Genomic DNA, 13,239 nt, shown 5'->3' with positions numbered 1-13,239 from the left:
TAGCACTGTGCTAAGCGATCTATAAAAGATACGGTTCCTCCACTCCCTGCACTAAAGAAACAACCACTATCTGATTCGGGAAGGTTCTGATTCAATAAAGAATTGAGACACACCAGAACCAAATAAATCGTATGATTGCTTAACTCAGTTCCTTGTTAAACTTAAAGCTTTTAAATGGTAACGTATTTGGAAGTTTTTAAAGCGTGAACTCTGACTGTAATCCAATCATGTGATCCCATGAGATCCAGAGCATAAATGTAAAATAGGAACATTCCCAATCCGTAAAGGCTTTCTGCTACCCCGTTCACTGCCTACCCACTGTCCCTAGCTGTCCATCCCATGTTTAAATCCTTGCAGGGGGAAGTGGGGATTTCCAAAGGCAGCAGCATTGTAGCGACTAGGACGAGTGATAAACCGTTCCTTTAAGGGAAAGAAATAAATACTACATGGAGCAAAAACATGACACGATCAAAAAGCGTAAAGACAGTTGCAAGGAGAAAAAACATGAATGAATGTGGAGGGCGGAGCCTGGGAAAACCCCTCTGCAACGCTGCACTGAACAAAGCGCTCCGCATGCCAGGAGGAGGGGGAATGGAAGTGCTAGCTCAGGAAGGAGCCTGGAGTGGATGCAGAGAGCACAGGAGGAGGAGGAGGACGAGATGAGGCGAGCGCGGCAGCCCGGAGACTCCTCCTCGCCGACAGCTCCGCCGCCGCCCCCTTCCCTCTCCAGCCAGCAACTCATTCCCGAGCCCGACCCCGAGGCAAGCCCGAGCCGACCCGCGCCCCAACCCACCACCCCCTTCCCAACTGCTGCAGGCGCGCACTCCCAACCCGGAAAGAAACTACCCAGGTGGCCGGGAGTAAACAGGCACTTAGAGCAAAGAACGAAAGGGAAAGAAAGCCACAAAGCCTGGAGGTTGGGATGCCGAGGCCTGGTCTCCTTCACCCCCCGCCCTCTTGCAAAATGCGTCTGCGGCTGGAAGACGGCTGGGGAGGCTGGGTCCCCCGGTACCTGCTCGGCTCGCGCGCGGCGAGGGCGCCCAGAAGTGCCAAGTGTCTCCCGCACGCAGCCATCCCCTCTGCAAGGTCGGCGGCTGTACACACACGCACACACACAGACACACAGACACACGCACGCCCGCACGCCCCCCGCCCGCCGAGGGGATGTGCTCCTGCCCCCCCCACCCCGCTCCGCCCCGCCGCCCTCCCCAGCTGCAGCGCCCCCGCCGCGGAGCCCGCGCCGAACCTGCTGCCAGGACGCCCGGCGGAGCCGCTGCCGCTGCAGCTGGCCCTGGAGCTGCGCTGCTGATGGCGGCGGCCAGGGCTCCGGATCTCCGCGACCCCCGCGCGGCGGCGGCGGCGCCCGGGATCCCTCCTTCACTTGACAACCCCAAACACAAACATAACCTCCAGTAGCGGCCGCCGCTCCCCGGTCCCCCGCTCCGTCCGCCGCCCCGCCGCCGCCCAGCAGCCGCCACGCTGAAGGCCGGCGACTGGCGCTCACACCGCCCAGCGCTGAAATATTAAACAGGGGAGCGGGCCGGGGGGCGGGGGGGGGAGCGCGGGGCGCGCGGGCGGGGGCCGCAGGCGCCGGGCGGAGGAGGCGGCGGAGCTCGCCGGCGCCCCGGGCCACGGCATGATCGCGACCGCGGGGCAGCCGGGCGGCCGGGCCGGGGGCGCGCGCCGCGGCGGGGCGGGCGGGCGGACCCTGGGGCCGCGGGGCCCGGGGCGGGGAGGACCGGCGCGGGCTTTACCTCTCCCCCAGGGCAGAGTGGGGCACGTTTAGCGTCTTTGGGGCCGGCGGGAGGAACGCGGGCCGGGCGGCGCGGGGGAGGCAGGGCGAAGGTCGTAGGCTTTCCCGCGGGTGGGCGGGGCGGCAGGGGATCCCCGGGGGCGGGAGGCGGGGAGGCCGCGGGGGGCGGGGTAGCGGCGACGCGCGGGCGGGGGAGGGGGCGTCCCCGCGGGGAATGGGGTTGAGACCGGGGCTAGGGGTGGAGAACGCCCGGGCGCCGGGGCCCAGCTGGGCTGGCGCGGCCGCCAGCTCTGCTCGGGGGTAGGGCCGGGATGGGCGCCCGGCCCCGCGCGAACGCGGAGCCAAAGCCCCGGGTCTCCCCGGCGGGGCGGGCCCCAGGCCGCGGTGGCCCCGCCACCCACCCGCCGCTCCGCCCCGCCCTGCCGAGCCGCCGCAGGGACGGGAGGGGGCGCGGGAGGCGGCGGCGGCGCGGCCCTGGGGGGGAGGGGCGGGGTTAGGGACGCGGGGGGCGGGAGCCCAGGGTCGCGCCGCCTGGGGAACTCGCACCCGGCGGGGGCGGAGAGGCGGACCCGGCGGGTCACGCGGCCCAGGGAAGGCCTGGCCGGGTCGCGCAGTTGGGGGCGGTTGATCCGGGAAGAGGGGCGGGGCGGGCGGGGCCGTAGTTTCTCTTTACCGTCTCTTTACTTTCTACAGCAGGATGTGGGCCGGCCGCTGACGTCATGGGGTCTCCCGGCCCCGCCCCTCGCCCGGGCCGAATGGGGGAGGGGCACGGGAGGCACAGGGGCTGGTGGGGGGGGACCCCAAGGGGGTTTCCTCAGCAACGCGTAGAAGGAAGGGGAAAGTCATTGTGAAACTTGAAACTCATTAACTTTGAAAAACAACTTTTAAAAAAACCAGAGGGGGGGAGGGGTGTGGGTTTGGAGAGTGGAAGGGGACAGAATATTAACCCTGAACTGAAACCACTTTTTGGTGGCGGATGTTCTATTAAAAGAGCGAGGAAAGCCAAGGTTATTCCAGAGGCCGCTCCAAAGCCCCGCTGGTGCTTTCCAGTGTCGAAGCTGCGAGCGCAATTAACCCCTGCCTGCCAGCCCTACAGCTTAGGGCCGCCCGGGGAGGGGACTTCGGGGGCTGAACCGGGGGATGCGGGGCTGGGCGTCGGACCGGGCTCCAGGGACACTGGGGAGGGAGTGAAAGGGGAAGAGGGAGTCATTAGCATGAACCAGAGTGTGACCCCGGCTGCTAGAAAGCAGTAGAGGAAGCAAGGAGTGGAAATCCACAGCAAAGCAGTGAAGAGGGGCTGGACCTGGGTAACGAAGAAGGTTTCAAGGTTAGACCTAAAGAACGTTCGCAGTTTGGGGCACAGAAATTCCACACGTCCACCTCAAGAAGCAGGCAGAAGTGGCTGGTTTAACGGGCTACCTCGAACTTGGGGAGGAATAAGGTGAAACCAAAAATTTGATGCAAAAGAAAAAAAATCCCTGATGAAACTGAACTGTTTTCCCCTTTTAAGGAATAAAAATGCCAAACGACCATACACCCACTAAGACAGCTGGCCATCTGTGCAAACTTGAATTGTTTTGTTCCCTTGGGCTTCCATAACGACGTCTAGGTTTTTCCTGCTAGAGCTGACCCCTAAAATTCCCCTGAGGAAATCCTACCTCTAGCTCATTTGAGCTAAGAAAAGCTCAGAGCACCAGAATGGGAATGATTAAAAATGGAATACTCGGTAATGGCAAGTTTGCAGCCAAAAATAATATCTGAAGGGGGAAATATGCCTACTATAATTTGGTTATAAAAGCAAAGATCATCCAACTGTGTACATGTGAAATAATGTCTAGCGTACTAATGCTAACCCTACAATGAAATAATGCAATTTCTATTTTCAATGTGATACAACCATCTCTCTCTTTTGAAATGAAATTATATCACCAAAAAAGTATATAATGTAACTTCCCAACTAGGTTATTTGAATCAAAAAATAAACATGCGTTTAACTGTGAACGTATAGCTGTTGATCTGTCAGGAGAAAGGTAATTTGATAATGAGTGGAGTTTGTATCACTTCCGAAGTGAAAAATGCTAACTGAATGAATAACATTTAACCCAATGGTTGTTGGGCATAACATACTGTCAACACAGTGTTTATGTAGGATTCAGCATTACTACGAATTTTCTCACAAGACATACATGCAATTTTGAATTATAATAGGTAAATTTTTGACATCTCAACTATTTCCTTGAGCAGCAAACCGACATTAAACTTTTATTTGAAATATATACAATACAAAATAGTTTCCTAGTAAGTCTTTGAATTTTCTAAATGCAGTTTCTTTTCCTAATTCTGTCTACAATTCTTCCTAGATATCAGGATGCAAGGAAATCTGGCTAGGCTATAAAGTATCTTCTGTAGGCTTAATTGTTTTGTGGCAAATCCATTATATCTTCTCAAAATGTATCAAATACAGAGCGTGGGAAAAAAAATGAAGGCAGAGGGTGAATATGAATGGTAAACTGCAGGTTCAACTGTCAAAAATCTTGGGACAATGCGGGAGCGAGTGATCATTCTCTGCCCTCCCCAAAAAAAAGAGGGGGCTCCTAGGGGGACATTTCTCTGGAAATCCATCTCTACCGGCCGCCTGAACGCTTCTGGAGCCCCTCCTGGGGGAGAGTGCGGTTCAAGGGAGGACAGTGTCACTGAAAAGCTCTACACACGTTTTTCTTGCCTCAGTTTGGAGAGGGCACAAGTCCACCCCGGAGCCGCGTCCACTGGGCCCCGCGCCACCCTGCCCGCCCCCGCCCGCCCCCGCCCGCCCCCGCCGCCGCGTCCCCGGCTCCGGTTCCCACGCGGCCGCCCGGCCCAGCCCGGATCGGGCTCCCCCCTGGCGCGGCCCCGCGGCCCCGCGGCCCGGCCCTCCGCCCAGCGCGCGGCCCGGCAGCGCCGCAGCCACCGCCACTGCCACCGCCACGCGGAGATCCCGGAGGTTCCTCCCCGCCAGCCGCCGGGTCACGCCGCCAGTCCCTCCCCTCGGTCCTCCGCCCTCCGCCCCCCGCCCTCCACTCTCCGCGCGCTCCGGGTTTTCCCGGCCACCGGCTGAATCCCCTCCTTCTCTGGGCGACCCGGCGACAAAACCTTCCCCGCAAACCCTGCCAACTCTGCCCCACGCCCAGGCTCTTCCCAAGCCAGGCGCCAGACAAAAGAACCCAGAGAAAAACTTACCCGAACTGCACCGCTAAAGTCTGATGCAAAGCTTCCTGGGTTTAACTTTTAATTTTAAAAACAACAAAAGCAGAAACCAAAAGCCTCCTAGGTTGGAAGTGGGCGTGAGAGGAAATGCTAGAGGGAGGCGCTTCATTCCCCGGGCTGCCTGTGCCCCCCTTTCTGGCCCCTGCCGGGGGCTTTGATGTTATCTAGTGCACCGCCTCCATCGGTTTCTACCTTGGGCTCGGCCCGGAGAAGATACACAGATCTTCCGCACTCCACCAGCCGGTTCAGACAGAGGCGAGCAGGTAACCGCGGCTAAGGACCCACACTCCTTAGCCCCGCTGCGAGAGAGGAGCATTTGAACGGGCTTCCTGTTGCTACCTGGGCTGAAATGAACAATCCACCCCTCCAGTGATCCTGGAGACTTGCACCATGTGGTCTTTCCTGCTAGACGCACAGAGGGAGGCCTCCTACTTTAGATTCATTTCCCTCCACCCTAGCACAAACTTGTAAGATGGTGGTGGAGTATGTTTCCTGAGGCTTTGTTCGGGTTTTAGATCTCAGTTTGGAAGATAAATATTATTTCCCTTCTGAGACAGTCCTGCAACCTTGAAGAGACAAGAATAAATCTCTAAAGGCAACGCATTCTATAACATGCTTTACATTCACCATAAATTCTCGTATGGGTCAAAGTATCCGCACACCCTCCCCCTTACATAATGGAAAGCGTGTAACTTGATTTTCTCTTGCTTGGACACTAGCAGATACTAAATATAGTTTGTCATTAGGTTAGCAGTCTCTGGACCATCACTAACAAAGCACTACAAATGATTTTTTTTTAAAACAGATTAGTAATAAAGGATGGCACTGTCTAGCAATCAGCCTTACCTGTGACTCCACTTTACACCAATAATCCTGCGTTCCGGCCTTGCCCTCTGGGAGATTACAAATTAATGGAGACAGGACAAACACAAGGAAAAATACCTAGAGGGAAACAAGATATAAGAGGCTTATAAACAGAGCCAATTAAAGTTATACAGTTATTTACATGATCGCAGAGAGGCTTCTGCTTAAGTAGAAGACAGGGTGAGCAGAGTTCCATCCTGAGCGTGAGTTCTCAGTGGGATACTGAAGGAGAGAAAGTTCACAATTTGGCAGTGGTGTATGAACAGCATTCCAGAGGCGGGAAATCACTTGAAGGTGAGAGCAAGTGAACTGTGTGTGATGGTGTTTCCACCTAGAGCAGAAAGTCTAAGCAAATGAGACACAAGTAACACCCACACCAGGGCACTTTCAAGAGTGAAAGGGAGGGTATTAATAATTATACTCAGATGAGAGATGTACACCTGGATTGCCCCGGGCCAATGGGAAGGGTGGGTTCTCTAGTAATGAGCTAGAAAGACAGAATGAGCAGACAACAGGCAACCAGCGAAGAGCCTACTCAGTCATCACTTGGAAGGAATTAAGCCATGATATTACAAACAGTTGGTAGCCATTTGGAGACATCTGGCCTGAGAATGGTCTTTTTAAGGAAAGTGATTGTTACTGATGGATTTAGGATCCATACGGAGGCTGGTTACAAAAACTGCAGTAACATTAGCAGTAGCAGTAATGGTAGTGGTCGTGATGAACAGTTATTGAGAGCTTACGACTTGCCAGATTTTTCTATATGAACTCATTTAATCCCCACCATAAACCCACATTGTAGATGAAAAAACAGAGGCTTAGAAATGCTGCATAGTCTCCTGCAAACCACAAAGCTGGTAAATGATAGAACCCTGATGGGGGAATCCAGAAAATATTCAGATGCTCAAAGTTAAAGATTATATGTTGTGAAAACCAGATTGCAATAACTAACTGATATTCTACATCGATGGAGCGAATAAGAAAAGGGGGTTTTTATGCATTCATTTGCTAGGGATAAAAAAAGGGAATTTTTAAAAGTTTTTCAAGTTTTGATGTGTCATGAAAATGATGGGCATGCAGGCATGGTGTGAGGCTTAAGGGAAAGAAGAGAAAATGTGTTTAATTTTAACCATGTCTAGTTTTTAGAAGGATGATTTAATTCACATTTATGCCAGTACTTACTTACACTGCTACCTGTAGGAGACACGCTATTAGAGGAAGCCTCGTCTCATTGAAAAGCCTCTCATTCAATGGCAAGTAATGACAGTTTAATGGGTATTATTTGGTGTACTATTCTGCAAAGAGGGGAAAGAAAACCAGATGTGATTGATGCTTGCAGTTCCTAAAAGAATTCCTTGTAAGCTATGTCCACAGCAGCACACTGAGTAACCCTAGAGAAAGAACAGCATTCAATGAAAATGACCCAACATTATCTGTGATCTAACAAGGTGGTATTTTTGTTGCAGTAGACCCTGAGCTAATACAGTGTCTCAGTTCTAGAGACTGGAAGTTCAAGATCAAGGCATCAGCAGGGTTGGCTTCCTCTGAGGCCTCTCTTCTTGGCTTGTAGACTGTCACCTCCTTTCTGTGTCCTCACATGGCCTTTCTTAGGTATACTGCACGTACAGAGAGAGGGGGGAAGAAAGAGAGAGAGAGAGAGAGAGAATGCATGCACTGGCTCTTTGGTGTCTCTTCTTTTAAGGACACTAATCCTGTTAGATCAGGACCCCACCCTTATTACCTAATTTAACCTTAATTACCTCCTAAAGACTCTATCTCCAGATACAGTCACATTGGGGGTTAAGGCTTCAACATATGAACTGGGGTGCTAGGGGGACAATTCAGTTTATAGCAGATACCAAGAGTGTATTTCCGTAGAATTGCAGATAGAGTTAATGCCAGCCTAGGAAAAGGGCTTGTCAGTTGCTTGAGGAGGAGCAGAAGGACTTCATTCTAGACTTTCTTATTTCCAGGAAGAATTACTCCTCAATAACTCTTAAAACATTGTTGTGTAATCTACTCTTTCACATTTCTAGTAAAGTGGTTCTCAAACCTCCTGTGGAAAGCCGTCTTGGTGCACACCTTTATTGTACTATAAGTAAAGTGATTTTGTTGATTGCTGAAGGGTCTTATTTTCCCCATTGTAGTCACAATCTGAACATACGTAAATTAAACATGATCTGTCCCATCTCAAGTGTGGATACCCCCTCCCCTACCCCATAGCCTCTGCCTCATCATTCCATTAACTTCCTTTATAACATCTAACATTCTGCAAGTATCTCATTGGTTTGCATGTTTATTATCTCTCGACCCTCCATTACACGACAGGGCCTGTGAGTAAAGTGACGTGCTTTGTTCCTCTCTGTCTCCCCAGCACCTGAACAGTGTTGAAAGAAATGTTTGTGGAATGAATGTTGTAGTCAGAGGCCTGCTCACCTTCCAGTTTAGTTGCTAAGACTTTCCTGTCAACTTAACTACTTTCTTGCTTTTGCATTTTTCTTTAAACCCTTTTTAAAATTTCTAGACTCAAAGTTATTATATCTGACACAGTTAAAAGGGATCTGCTCATCTTATAGACTGAGAAGCCGATATATGGAGTAGTCATGTGAATTAGATGGCAGAGTAACCAGCTGGCTCCTGGCAGAGCTTGAAGGGAGAACTCCCAGCCCATCCTCCCTCTCCCCTTCTTCCTGTTCCCAAATCCTTCCCCTTTTACGCCTTTCCTGATTCTCACCAGAAACTCCATTGCCTTTCGCTTGCTCTTAATCTTCATGCTTAGATTTTTTTTAAAAGTTTCTTCTCTGCTGTAGCTTTGATAGATGTTCCATGGTTTAAACAGGAAGGAAGGAAGGGAGGGAGGAAAGGAGGGAGGGAGGGAGGTGGGAGGGAGGGAGGGATTTGTGTGTAAAATTAAGATAATGCCCAGCACAATAGCGCATGCCTGTAATTCCAGCACTTTGGGAGGCCAAGAAGGGCGGGCTTGCGCCAGGAGTTCAAGACCAGCCTGGGCAGCATGGGGTAACCCTGTGTCTACAAAAAAATACAAAAATTAGCCAGGCATGATGGCGAGCACCTGTAGTCCTACCTGCTTAGGAGGCTGAGTTGGGAGGAGTCCTTGAGCCCGGGAGATCAAGGCTGCAATAAGCAGTGATCACACCACTGCACTCCAGCCTGGGCTACAGAGTGAGACTCTGTCTCCAAAACAAAAAACAAAACAAACAAAAAATTAAGAAAAAGTATGGCAGAGTAAGGGTTCAAAAAAGTGATTTATAAGAAAAGCCATGCAACCCATGCTTCTGGCTTATTCAATCCACATTTCTTACCTTTTCTTTCTGAATTGCTATAATTTTTTATTTAAAGAGGGTTAAAAATCAGGCATATTTTCAGTGACTAACGGAGGGAAAACTACTTGGGAATACTCTTCTGCCTTAGAGAAAATTCACCAGTTCCAGAGTCTGCTACTAATAAAGAGTATATATTTTGCACTCACAGAGAGGCAACATCGTGATTAAAAGCATGGGCTTAAGAGCCAGCCAGCAAGCCTGGGTTGAAGCCCAGCTCTGCCAGCTGCACAGTTTGGGGCCATTTATTTGACCTTCTTGTGCCTTCATTTTCTCATCTGTAAAGTAAAGGTAACGGGAGTCTTCACAAAATTGCTGTGAATATTAGATGAGTTGGTGTTTCGAAAGTGCTGAAGAGAGTGCCTGTCACATAGTTATAACGATCCCTCAGTGCTGACCAATGCTTCGTTACGTGTTTCGCACTAGACTAAGTGTGCTTTACACATGTTATGTTTTAAACCTTGAAATAAGTCTCTGGAGACTTATCCAGGGTAGACCTCACAACCAAATGTAACATGATCCTTGATAGGATCCTAGAATAGAGAGAACATTATTGGGAAAACTGGTGACATCCAGATAAAGTCTAGAGTATAGTTAATAGTGTGTCAATATTGATTCTTTCTTTCTTTCTTTCTTTCTTTCTTTTTTTTTTTTTTTTTTTTTTTGAGAACACTCTGTTGCCAGGTGCCAGGCTGGAGTGCAATGGCACAATCTCAGCTCACTGCAACCTCCGCCTCCTGCGTTCAAGCAATTCTCCTGCCTCAGCCTCCCAAATAGCTGGGATTACAGGCACACACCACCATGCCCAGCTAATTTTTGTATTTTTAGTAGAGATGGGGTTTCACCATGTTGGCCAGGATGGTCTCGATCTCTTGACCTCATGATCCATCCACCTCAGCATCCCAAAGTGCTGGGATTACAAGCTTGAGCCACCGCGCCCGGCCGCCAGTGTCAATTTCGTATTTTTGACAAATGTGTCCTGGTAATGTAAGATGTTAACAATGAGGTAAACATCAAGGGCATATGGTAGCTCTCTGTACAATCTTTGTAAATTTTCTGTAAAGCTAGAATTATTCCAAAATAAACTTTATTAAAAAAAAAAAAAACCTGCTACTACAGACACCATTAGCCATGTTTTACTGAGTAAGGAGCTCAGGCTTAGGGTAAGTAGCATAGACCTGGCCTCACAGGGACCCTGATTGCCTACAGAGGAGACATCTTAAATCCCTAGGCTACCCCGCTGCCCAGGAGGTCTGACATTTCTTTTATATTCTCATTTGTGGCAGGCTGGGATCTGAAAAAGCAGGTGTGATCTAAACACAGTTATGAAACAATTAGGGTTTTTTTTAAGTTCCCTTTCTCTTCTTTGAGATTTAATCCCTTCCTTGATGGCCTGTCTACTAGAACCTGATTTCAGGTTAAAAAAATCATATATGTACATATCAACAAAATACATGCACACATCTATGTATATATTCATATTTCACTTTCCATGGATTCAATTACCCACTGTTAACCATGGTCCTAAAATATTGCAGTATTTTAAAAGAGACCATATTCATATAACTTTTATTACAGTATATTATTACAATTGTTCAATTCTTAGTTATTGTTAATTTCTTCTTTTTTTTTGAGATGGATTTTTGCCCCTGTTGCCCAGGCTGGAGTACAGTGGCGCGATCTCGGCTCACCACAACCTGCACCTCCAGGGTTCAAGCGATTCTCCTACCTCAGCCTCCCGAGTAGCTGGGATTACAGGCATGTGCCACCATGCCCAGCTAATTTTGTATTTTTGGTAGAGATGGGATTTCTCCATGTTGGTCAGGCTGGTCTTGAACTCCCAACCTCAGATGATCCACCTGCCTTGGCCTCCCAAAGTGCTGGGATTACAAGCATGAGCCAAGGTGCCTGGCCAGTCATTGTTAATTTCTGTGTCTAATTTTTAAATTAAACTTTATCATAGGAGAGAGATCCAAGATGGCTGATCACTAGCAGCTCGGGATTGTAGCTCCCACTAAAAGCGCAAAGAAGGAGAGGACGCCACACCTTCACATGAATTTTTGTTGCTCACACACCAGGAGATTCCCAGCGGAGGAGCCCCATGGGTCGCCAGTGCGACTCTTGTGACCGGCGAGGCGGTTTTGCCGGCGCCTCGGAGCGTCGGTTCTCGGTGCAGAGTCGGAAAAGCACCCTCAATCTTAACGCCGCTGATTTAGTTGGTGCAGTGGGTTGCTCAGATTTCGGCGCTGAGAATCAGTAAGTTGGACGTCCACTCAGAAACCCAATTACAAAGACGGTAATTATAAAGACCACAGATGGATAAATCTACAACGAAGGGAAGAAAACGGTCAAAAAAGGCTGAGAATACCCAAGATCAGAATGCCTCTCCCTCAGCAGGGGATCCCAGTTCCTCATCAGCAACGAAACAAGGCTTGATGGAGAACGAGTGGGTTCCAATTACAGAAGCAGGCTTCAAAATGTGGATAATAAGAAACTTCTGTGAATTAAAAGAACTTGTTATAACACAATCTAAAGAAACTAAGAACTTTGAAAAAAGGTTTGACGAAATGTCAACAAGAATACAAAATTTAGAGAGGAAAATAAGTGAATTGATGGAGCTGAAAAACACAATACGAGAACTACGTGAAGTATGCACAAGTTTTAACAGCCGAATTGATCAAGCAGAAGAAAGGATATCAGAGGTCGAAGATCAACTCAATGAAATAAAACAAGAAGACAAGACGAGAGAAAAAAGGATAAAAAGGAACGAGCAAAGTCTCCAAGAAATATGGGACTATGTGAAAAGACCTAATCTACGCTTGATAGGTGTACCTGAATGTGACGAAGTGAATGAATCCAAGCTGGAAAATACGCTTCAGGACATTATTCAGGAAAATTTTCCCAGCCTAGTAAGGCAGGATAATATTCAACTCCAGGTAATACAGAGAACACCACAGAGATATTCCTCAAGAAGAGCAACTCCAAGGCACATAATCGTCAGATTCACCAGGGTTGAAATGAAGGAGAAAATACTAAGGGCAGCCAGAGAGAAAGGTCAGGTTACCCACAAAGGGAAGCCTATCAGACTTACAGCAGATCTCTCAGCAGAAACCCTACAAGCCAGAAGAGAGTGGGGGCCAATATTCAACATCCTTAAAGAAAAGAACTTTCAACCCAGAATTTCACATCCAGCCAAGCTAAGCTTCACATGTGAAGGAAAAATAAAGTTTTTTGTGAATAAGCAAGCACTCAGAGATTTCATCACCACCAAACCTGCTTTGCAAGAGTTTCTGAAAGAACCACTACACATATGAAAGGAACAAACAGTATCAGCCTTTCTAAAAAAATTATCAAAAATAGCATCAATATAATGAAGAATTTACATCAACTAATGGACAAAATAGCCAGCTAATGACAGTATTAAACTCACATATATTATTATTAATTCTAAATTTAAATTGACTAAATCCCCCAATCCAAAGACAGGCAATTTGAATAAAAAACTAAAACCCATCAGTATGCTGCATCCAGATCCATCTCACATTCAAGGATACACAAAGACTCTAAACAAGGGATGGAGAAAGATTTACCAACCAAACAGAGAGCTAAAATAAATAAATAAAAAGCAGAAGTTACAATCAAGCAACAAAGATCAAAAGAAGCAAAGAAGGACATTATATAATGATAAAAGGATCAATGCAACAACAAGAAGAGCTAAAGATCCTAAATATATACGCACCCAATACAGGAATACCTAGACATACAGGACTTATAAAGAGACTTAGACTCCCACATAATAATAGTGGGAGACTTCAACATTAATATTAGACAGATCAATGAGACAGAAAATTAACAACGATATTCAGGTCTTGAACTCAGATCTGGAACAAGTAAATGTAATTAACATTTATAGAACTCTCCACTTTAAATATACAAAATATACACTCTTATCAGTACCACATCATATCAATTTAGAAGTTTAAATGAAATCTTGGTTGGCTCCTTGTTTGTTATTCTCTTCCCTCATTTTCTTTCATG

General features: G+C 48.4%; 1 protein-coding gene across 4 annotated transcripts in view; it reads right to left on the bottom strand.

Annotated features, from left to right (window-relative positions):
* HIVEP1 (HIVEP zinc finger 1) overlaps nucleotides 1–5,069 on the bottom strand; it is a 145,401-nt gene extending 140,332 nt beyond the window's left edge. The window contains exon 1 of one of the 4 annotated variants that reach the window (XM_074398435.1): nucleotides 4,970–5,069. The gene's annotated coding sequence lies outside the window, so the exon portion shown is untranslated. Of the gene's footprint in view, nucleotides 1–1,012; nucleotides 1,108–1,246; nucleotides 1,499–1,754; nucleotides 1,840–4,969 lie in introns of those variants that run through there. The other 3 variants (XM_074398436.1, XM_074398437.1, XM_074398438.1) reach the window with 3 other exon arrangements.
* Nucleotides 5,070–13,239: the final 8,170 nt, after the last annotated feature.

The sequence above is a fragment of the Saimiri boliviensis genome, chromosome 4 (assembly GCF_048565385.1).
Source record: "Saimiri boliviensis isolate mSaiBol1 chromosome 4, mSaiBol1.pri, whole genome shotgun sequence".
Taxonomy (NCBI): Eukaryota; Metazoa; Chordata; class Mammalia; order Primates; family Cebidae; genus Saimiri; species Saimiri boliviensis.
The sequence above is the reverse complement of the archived record's forward strand: the minus strand, read 5'-3'. Positions and strand labels throughout refer to the sequence as shown.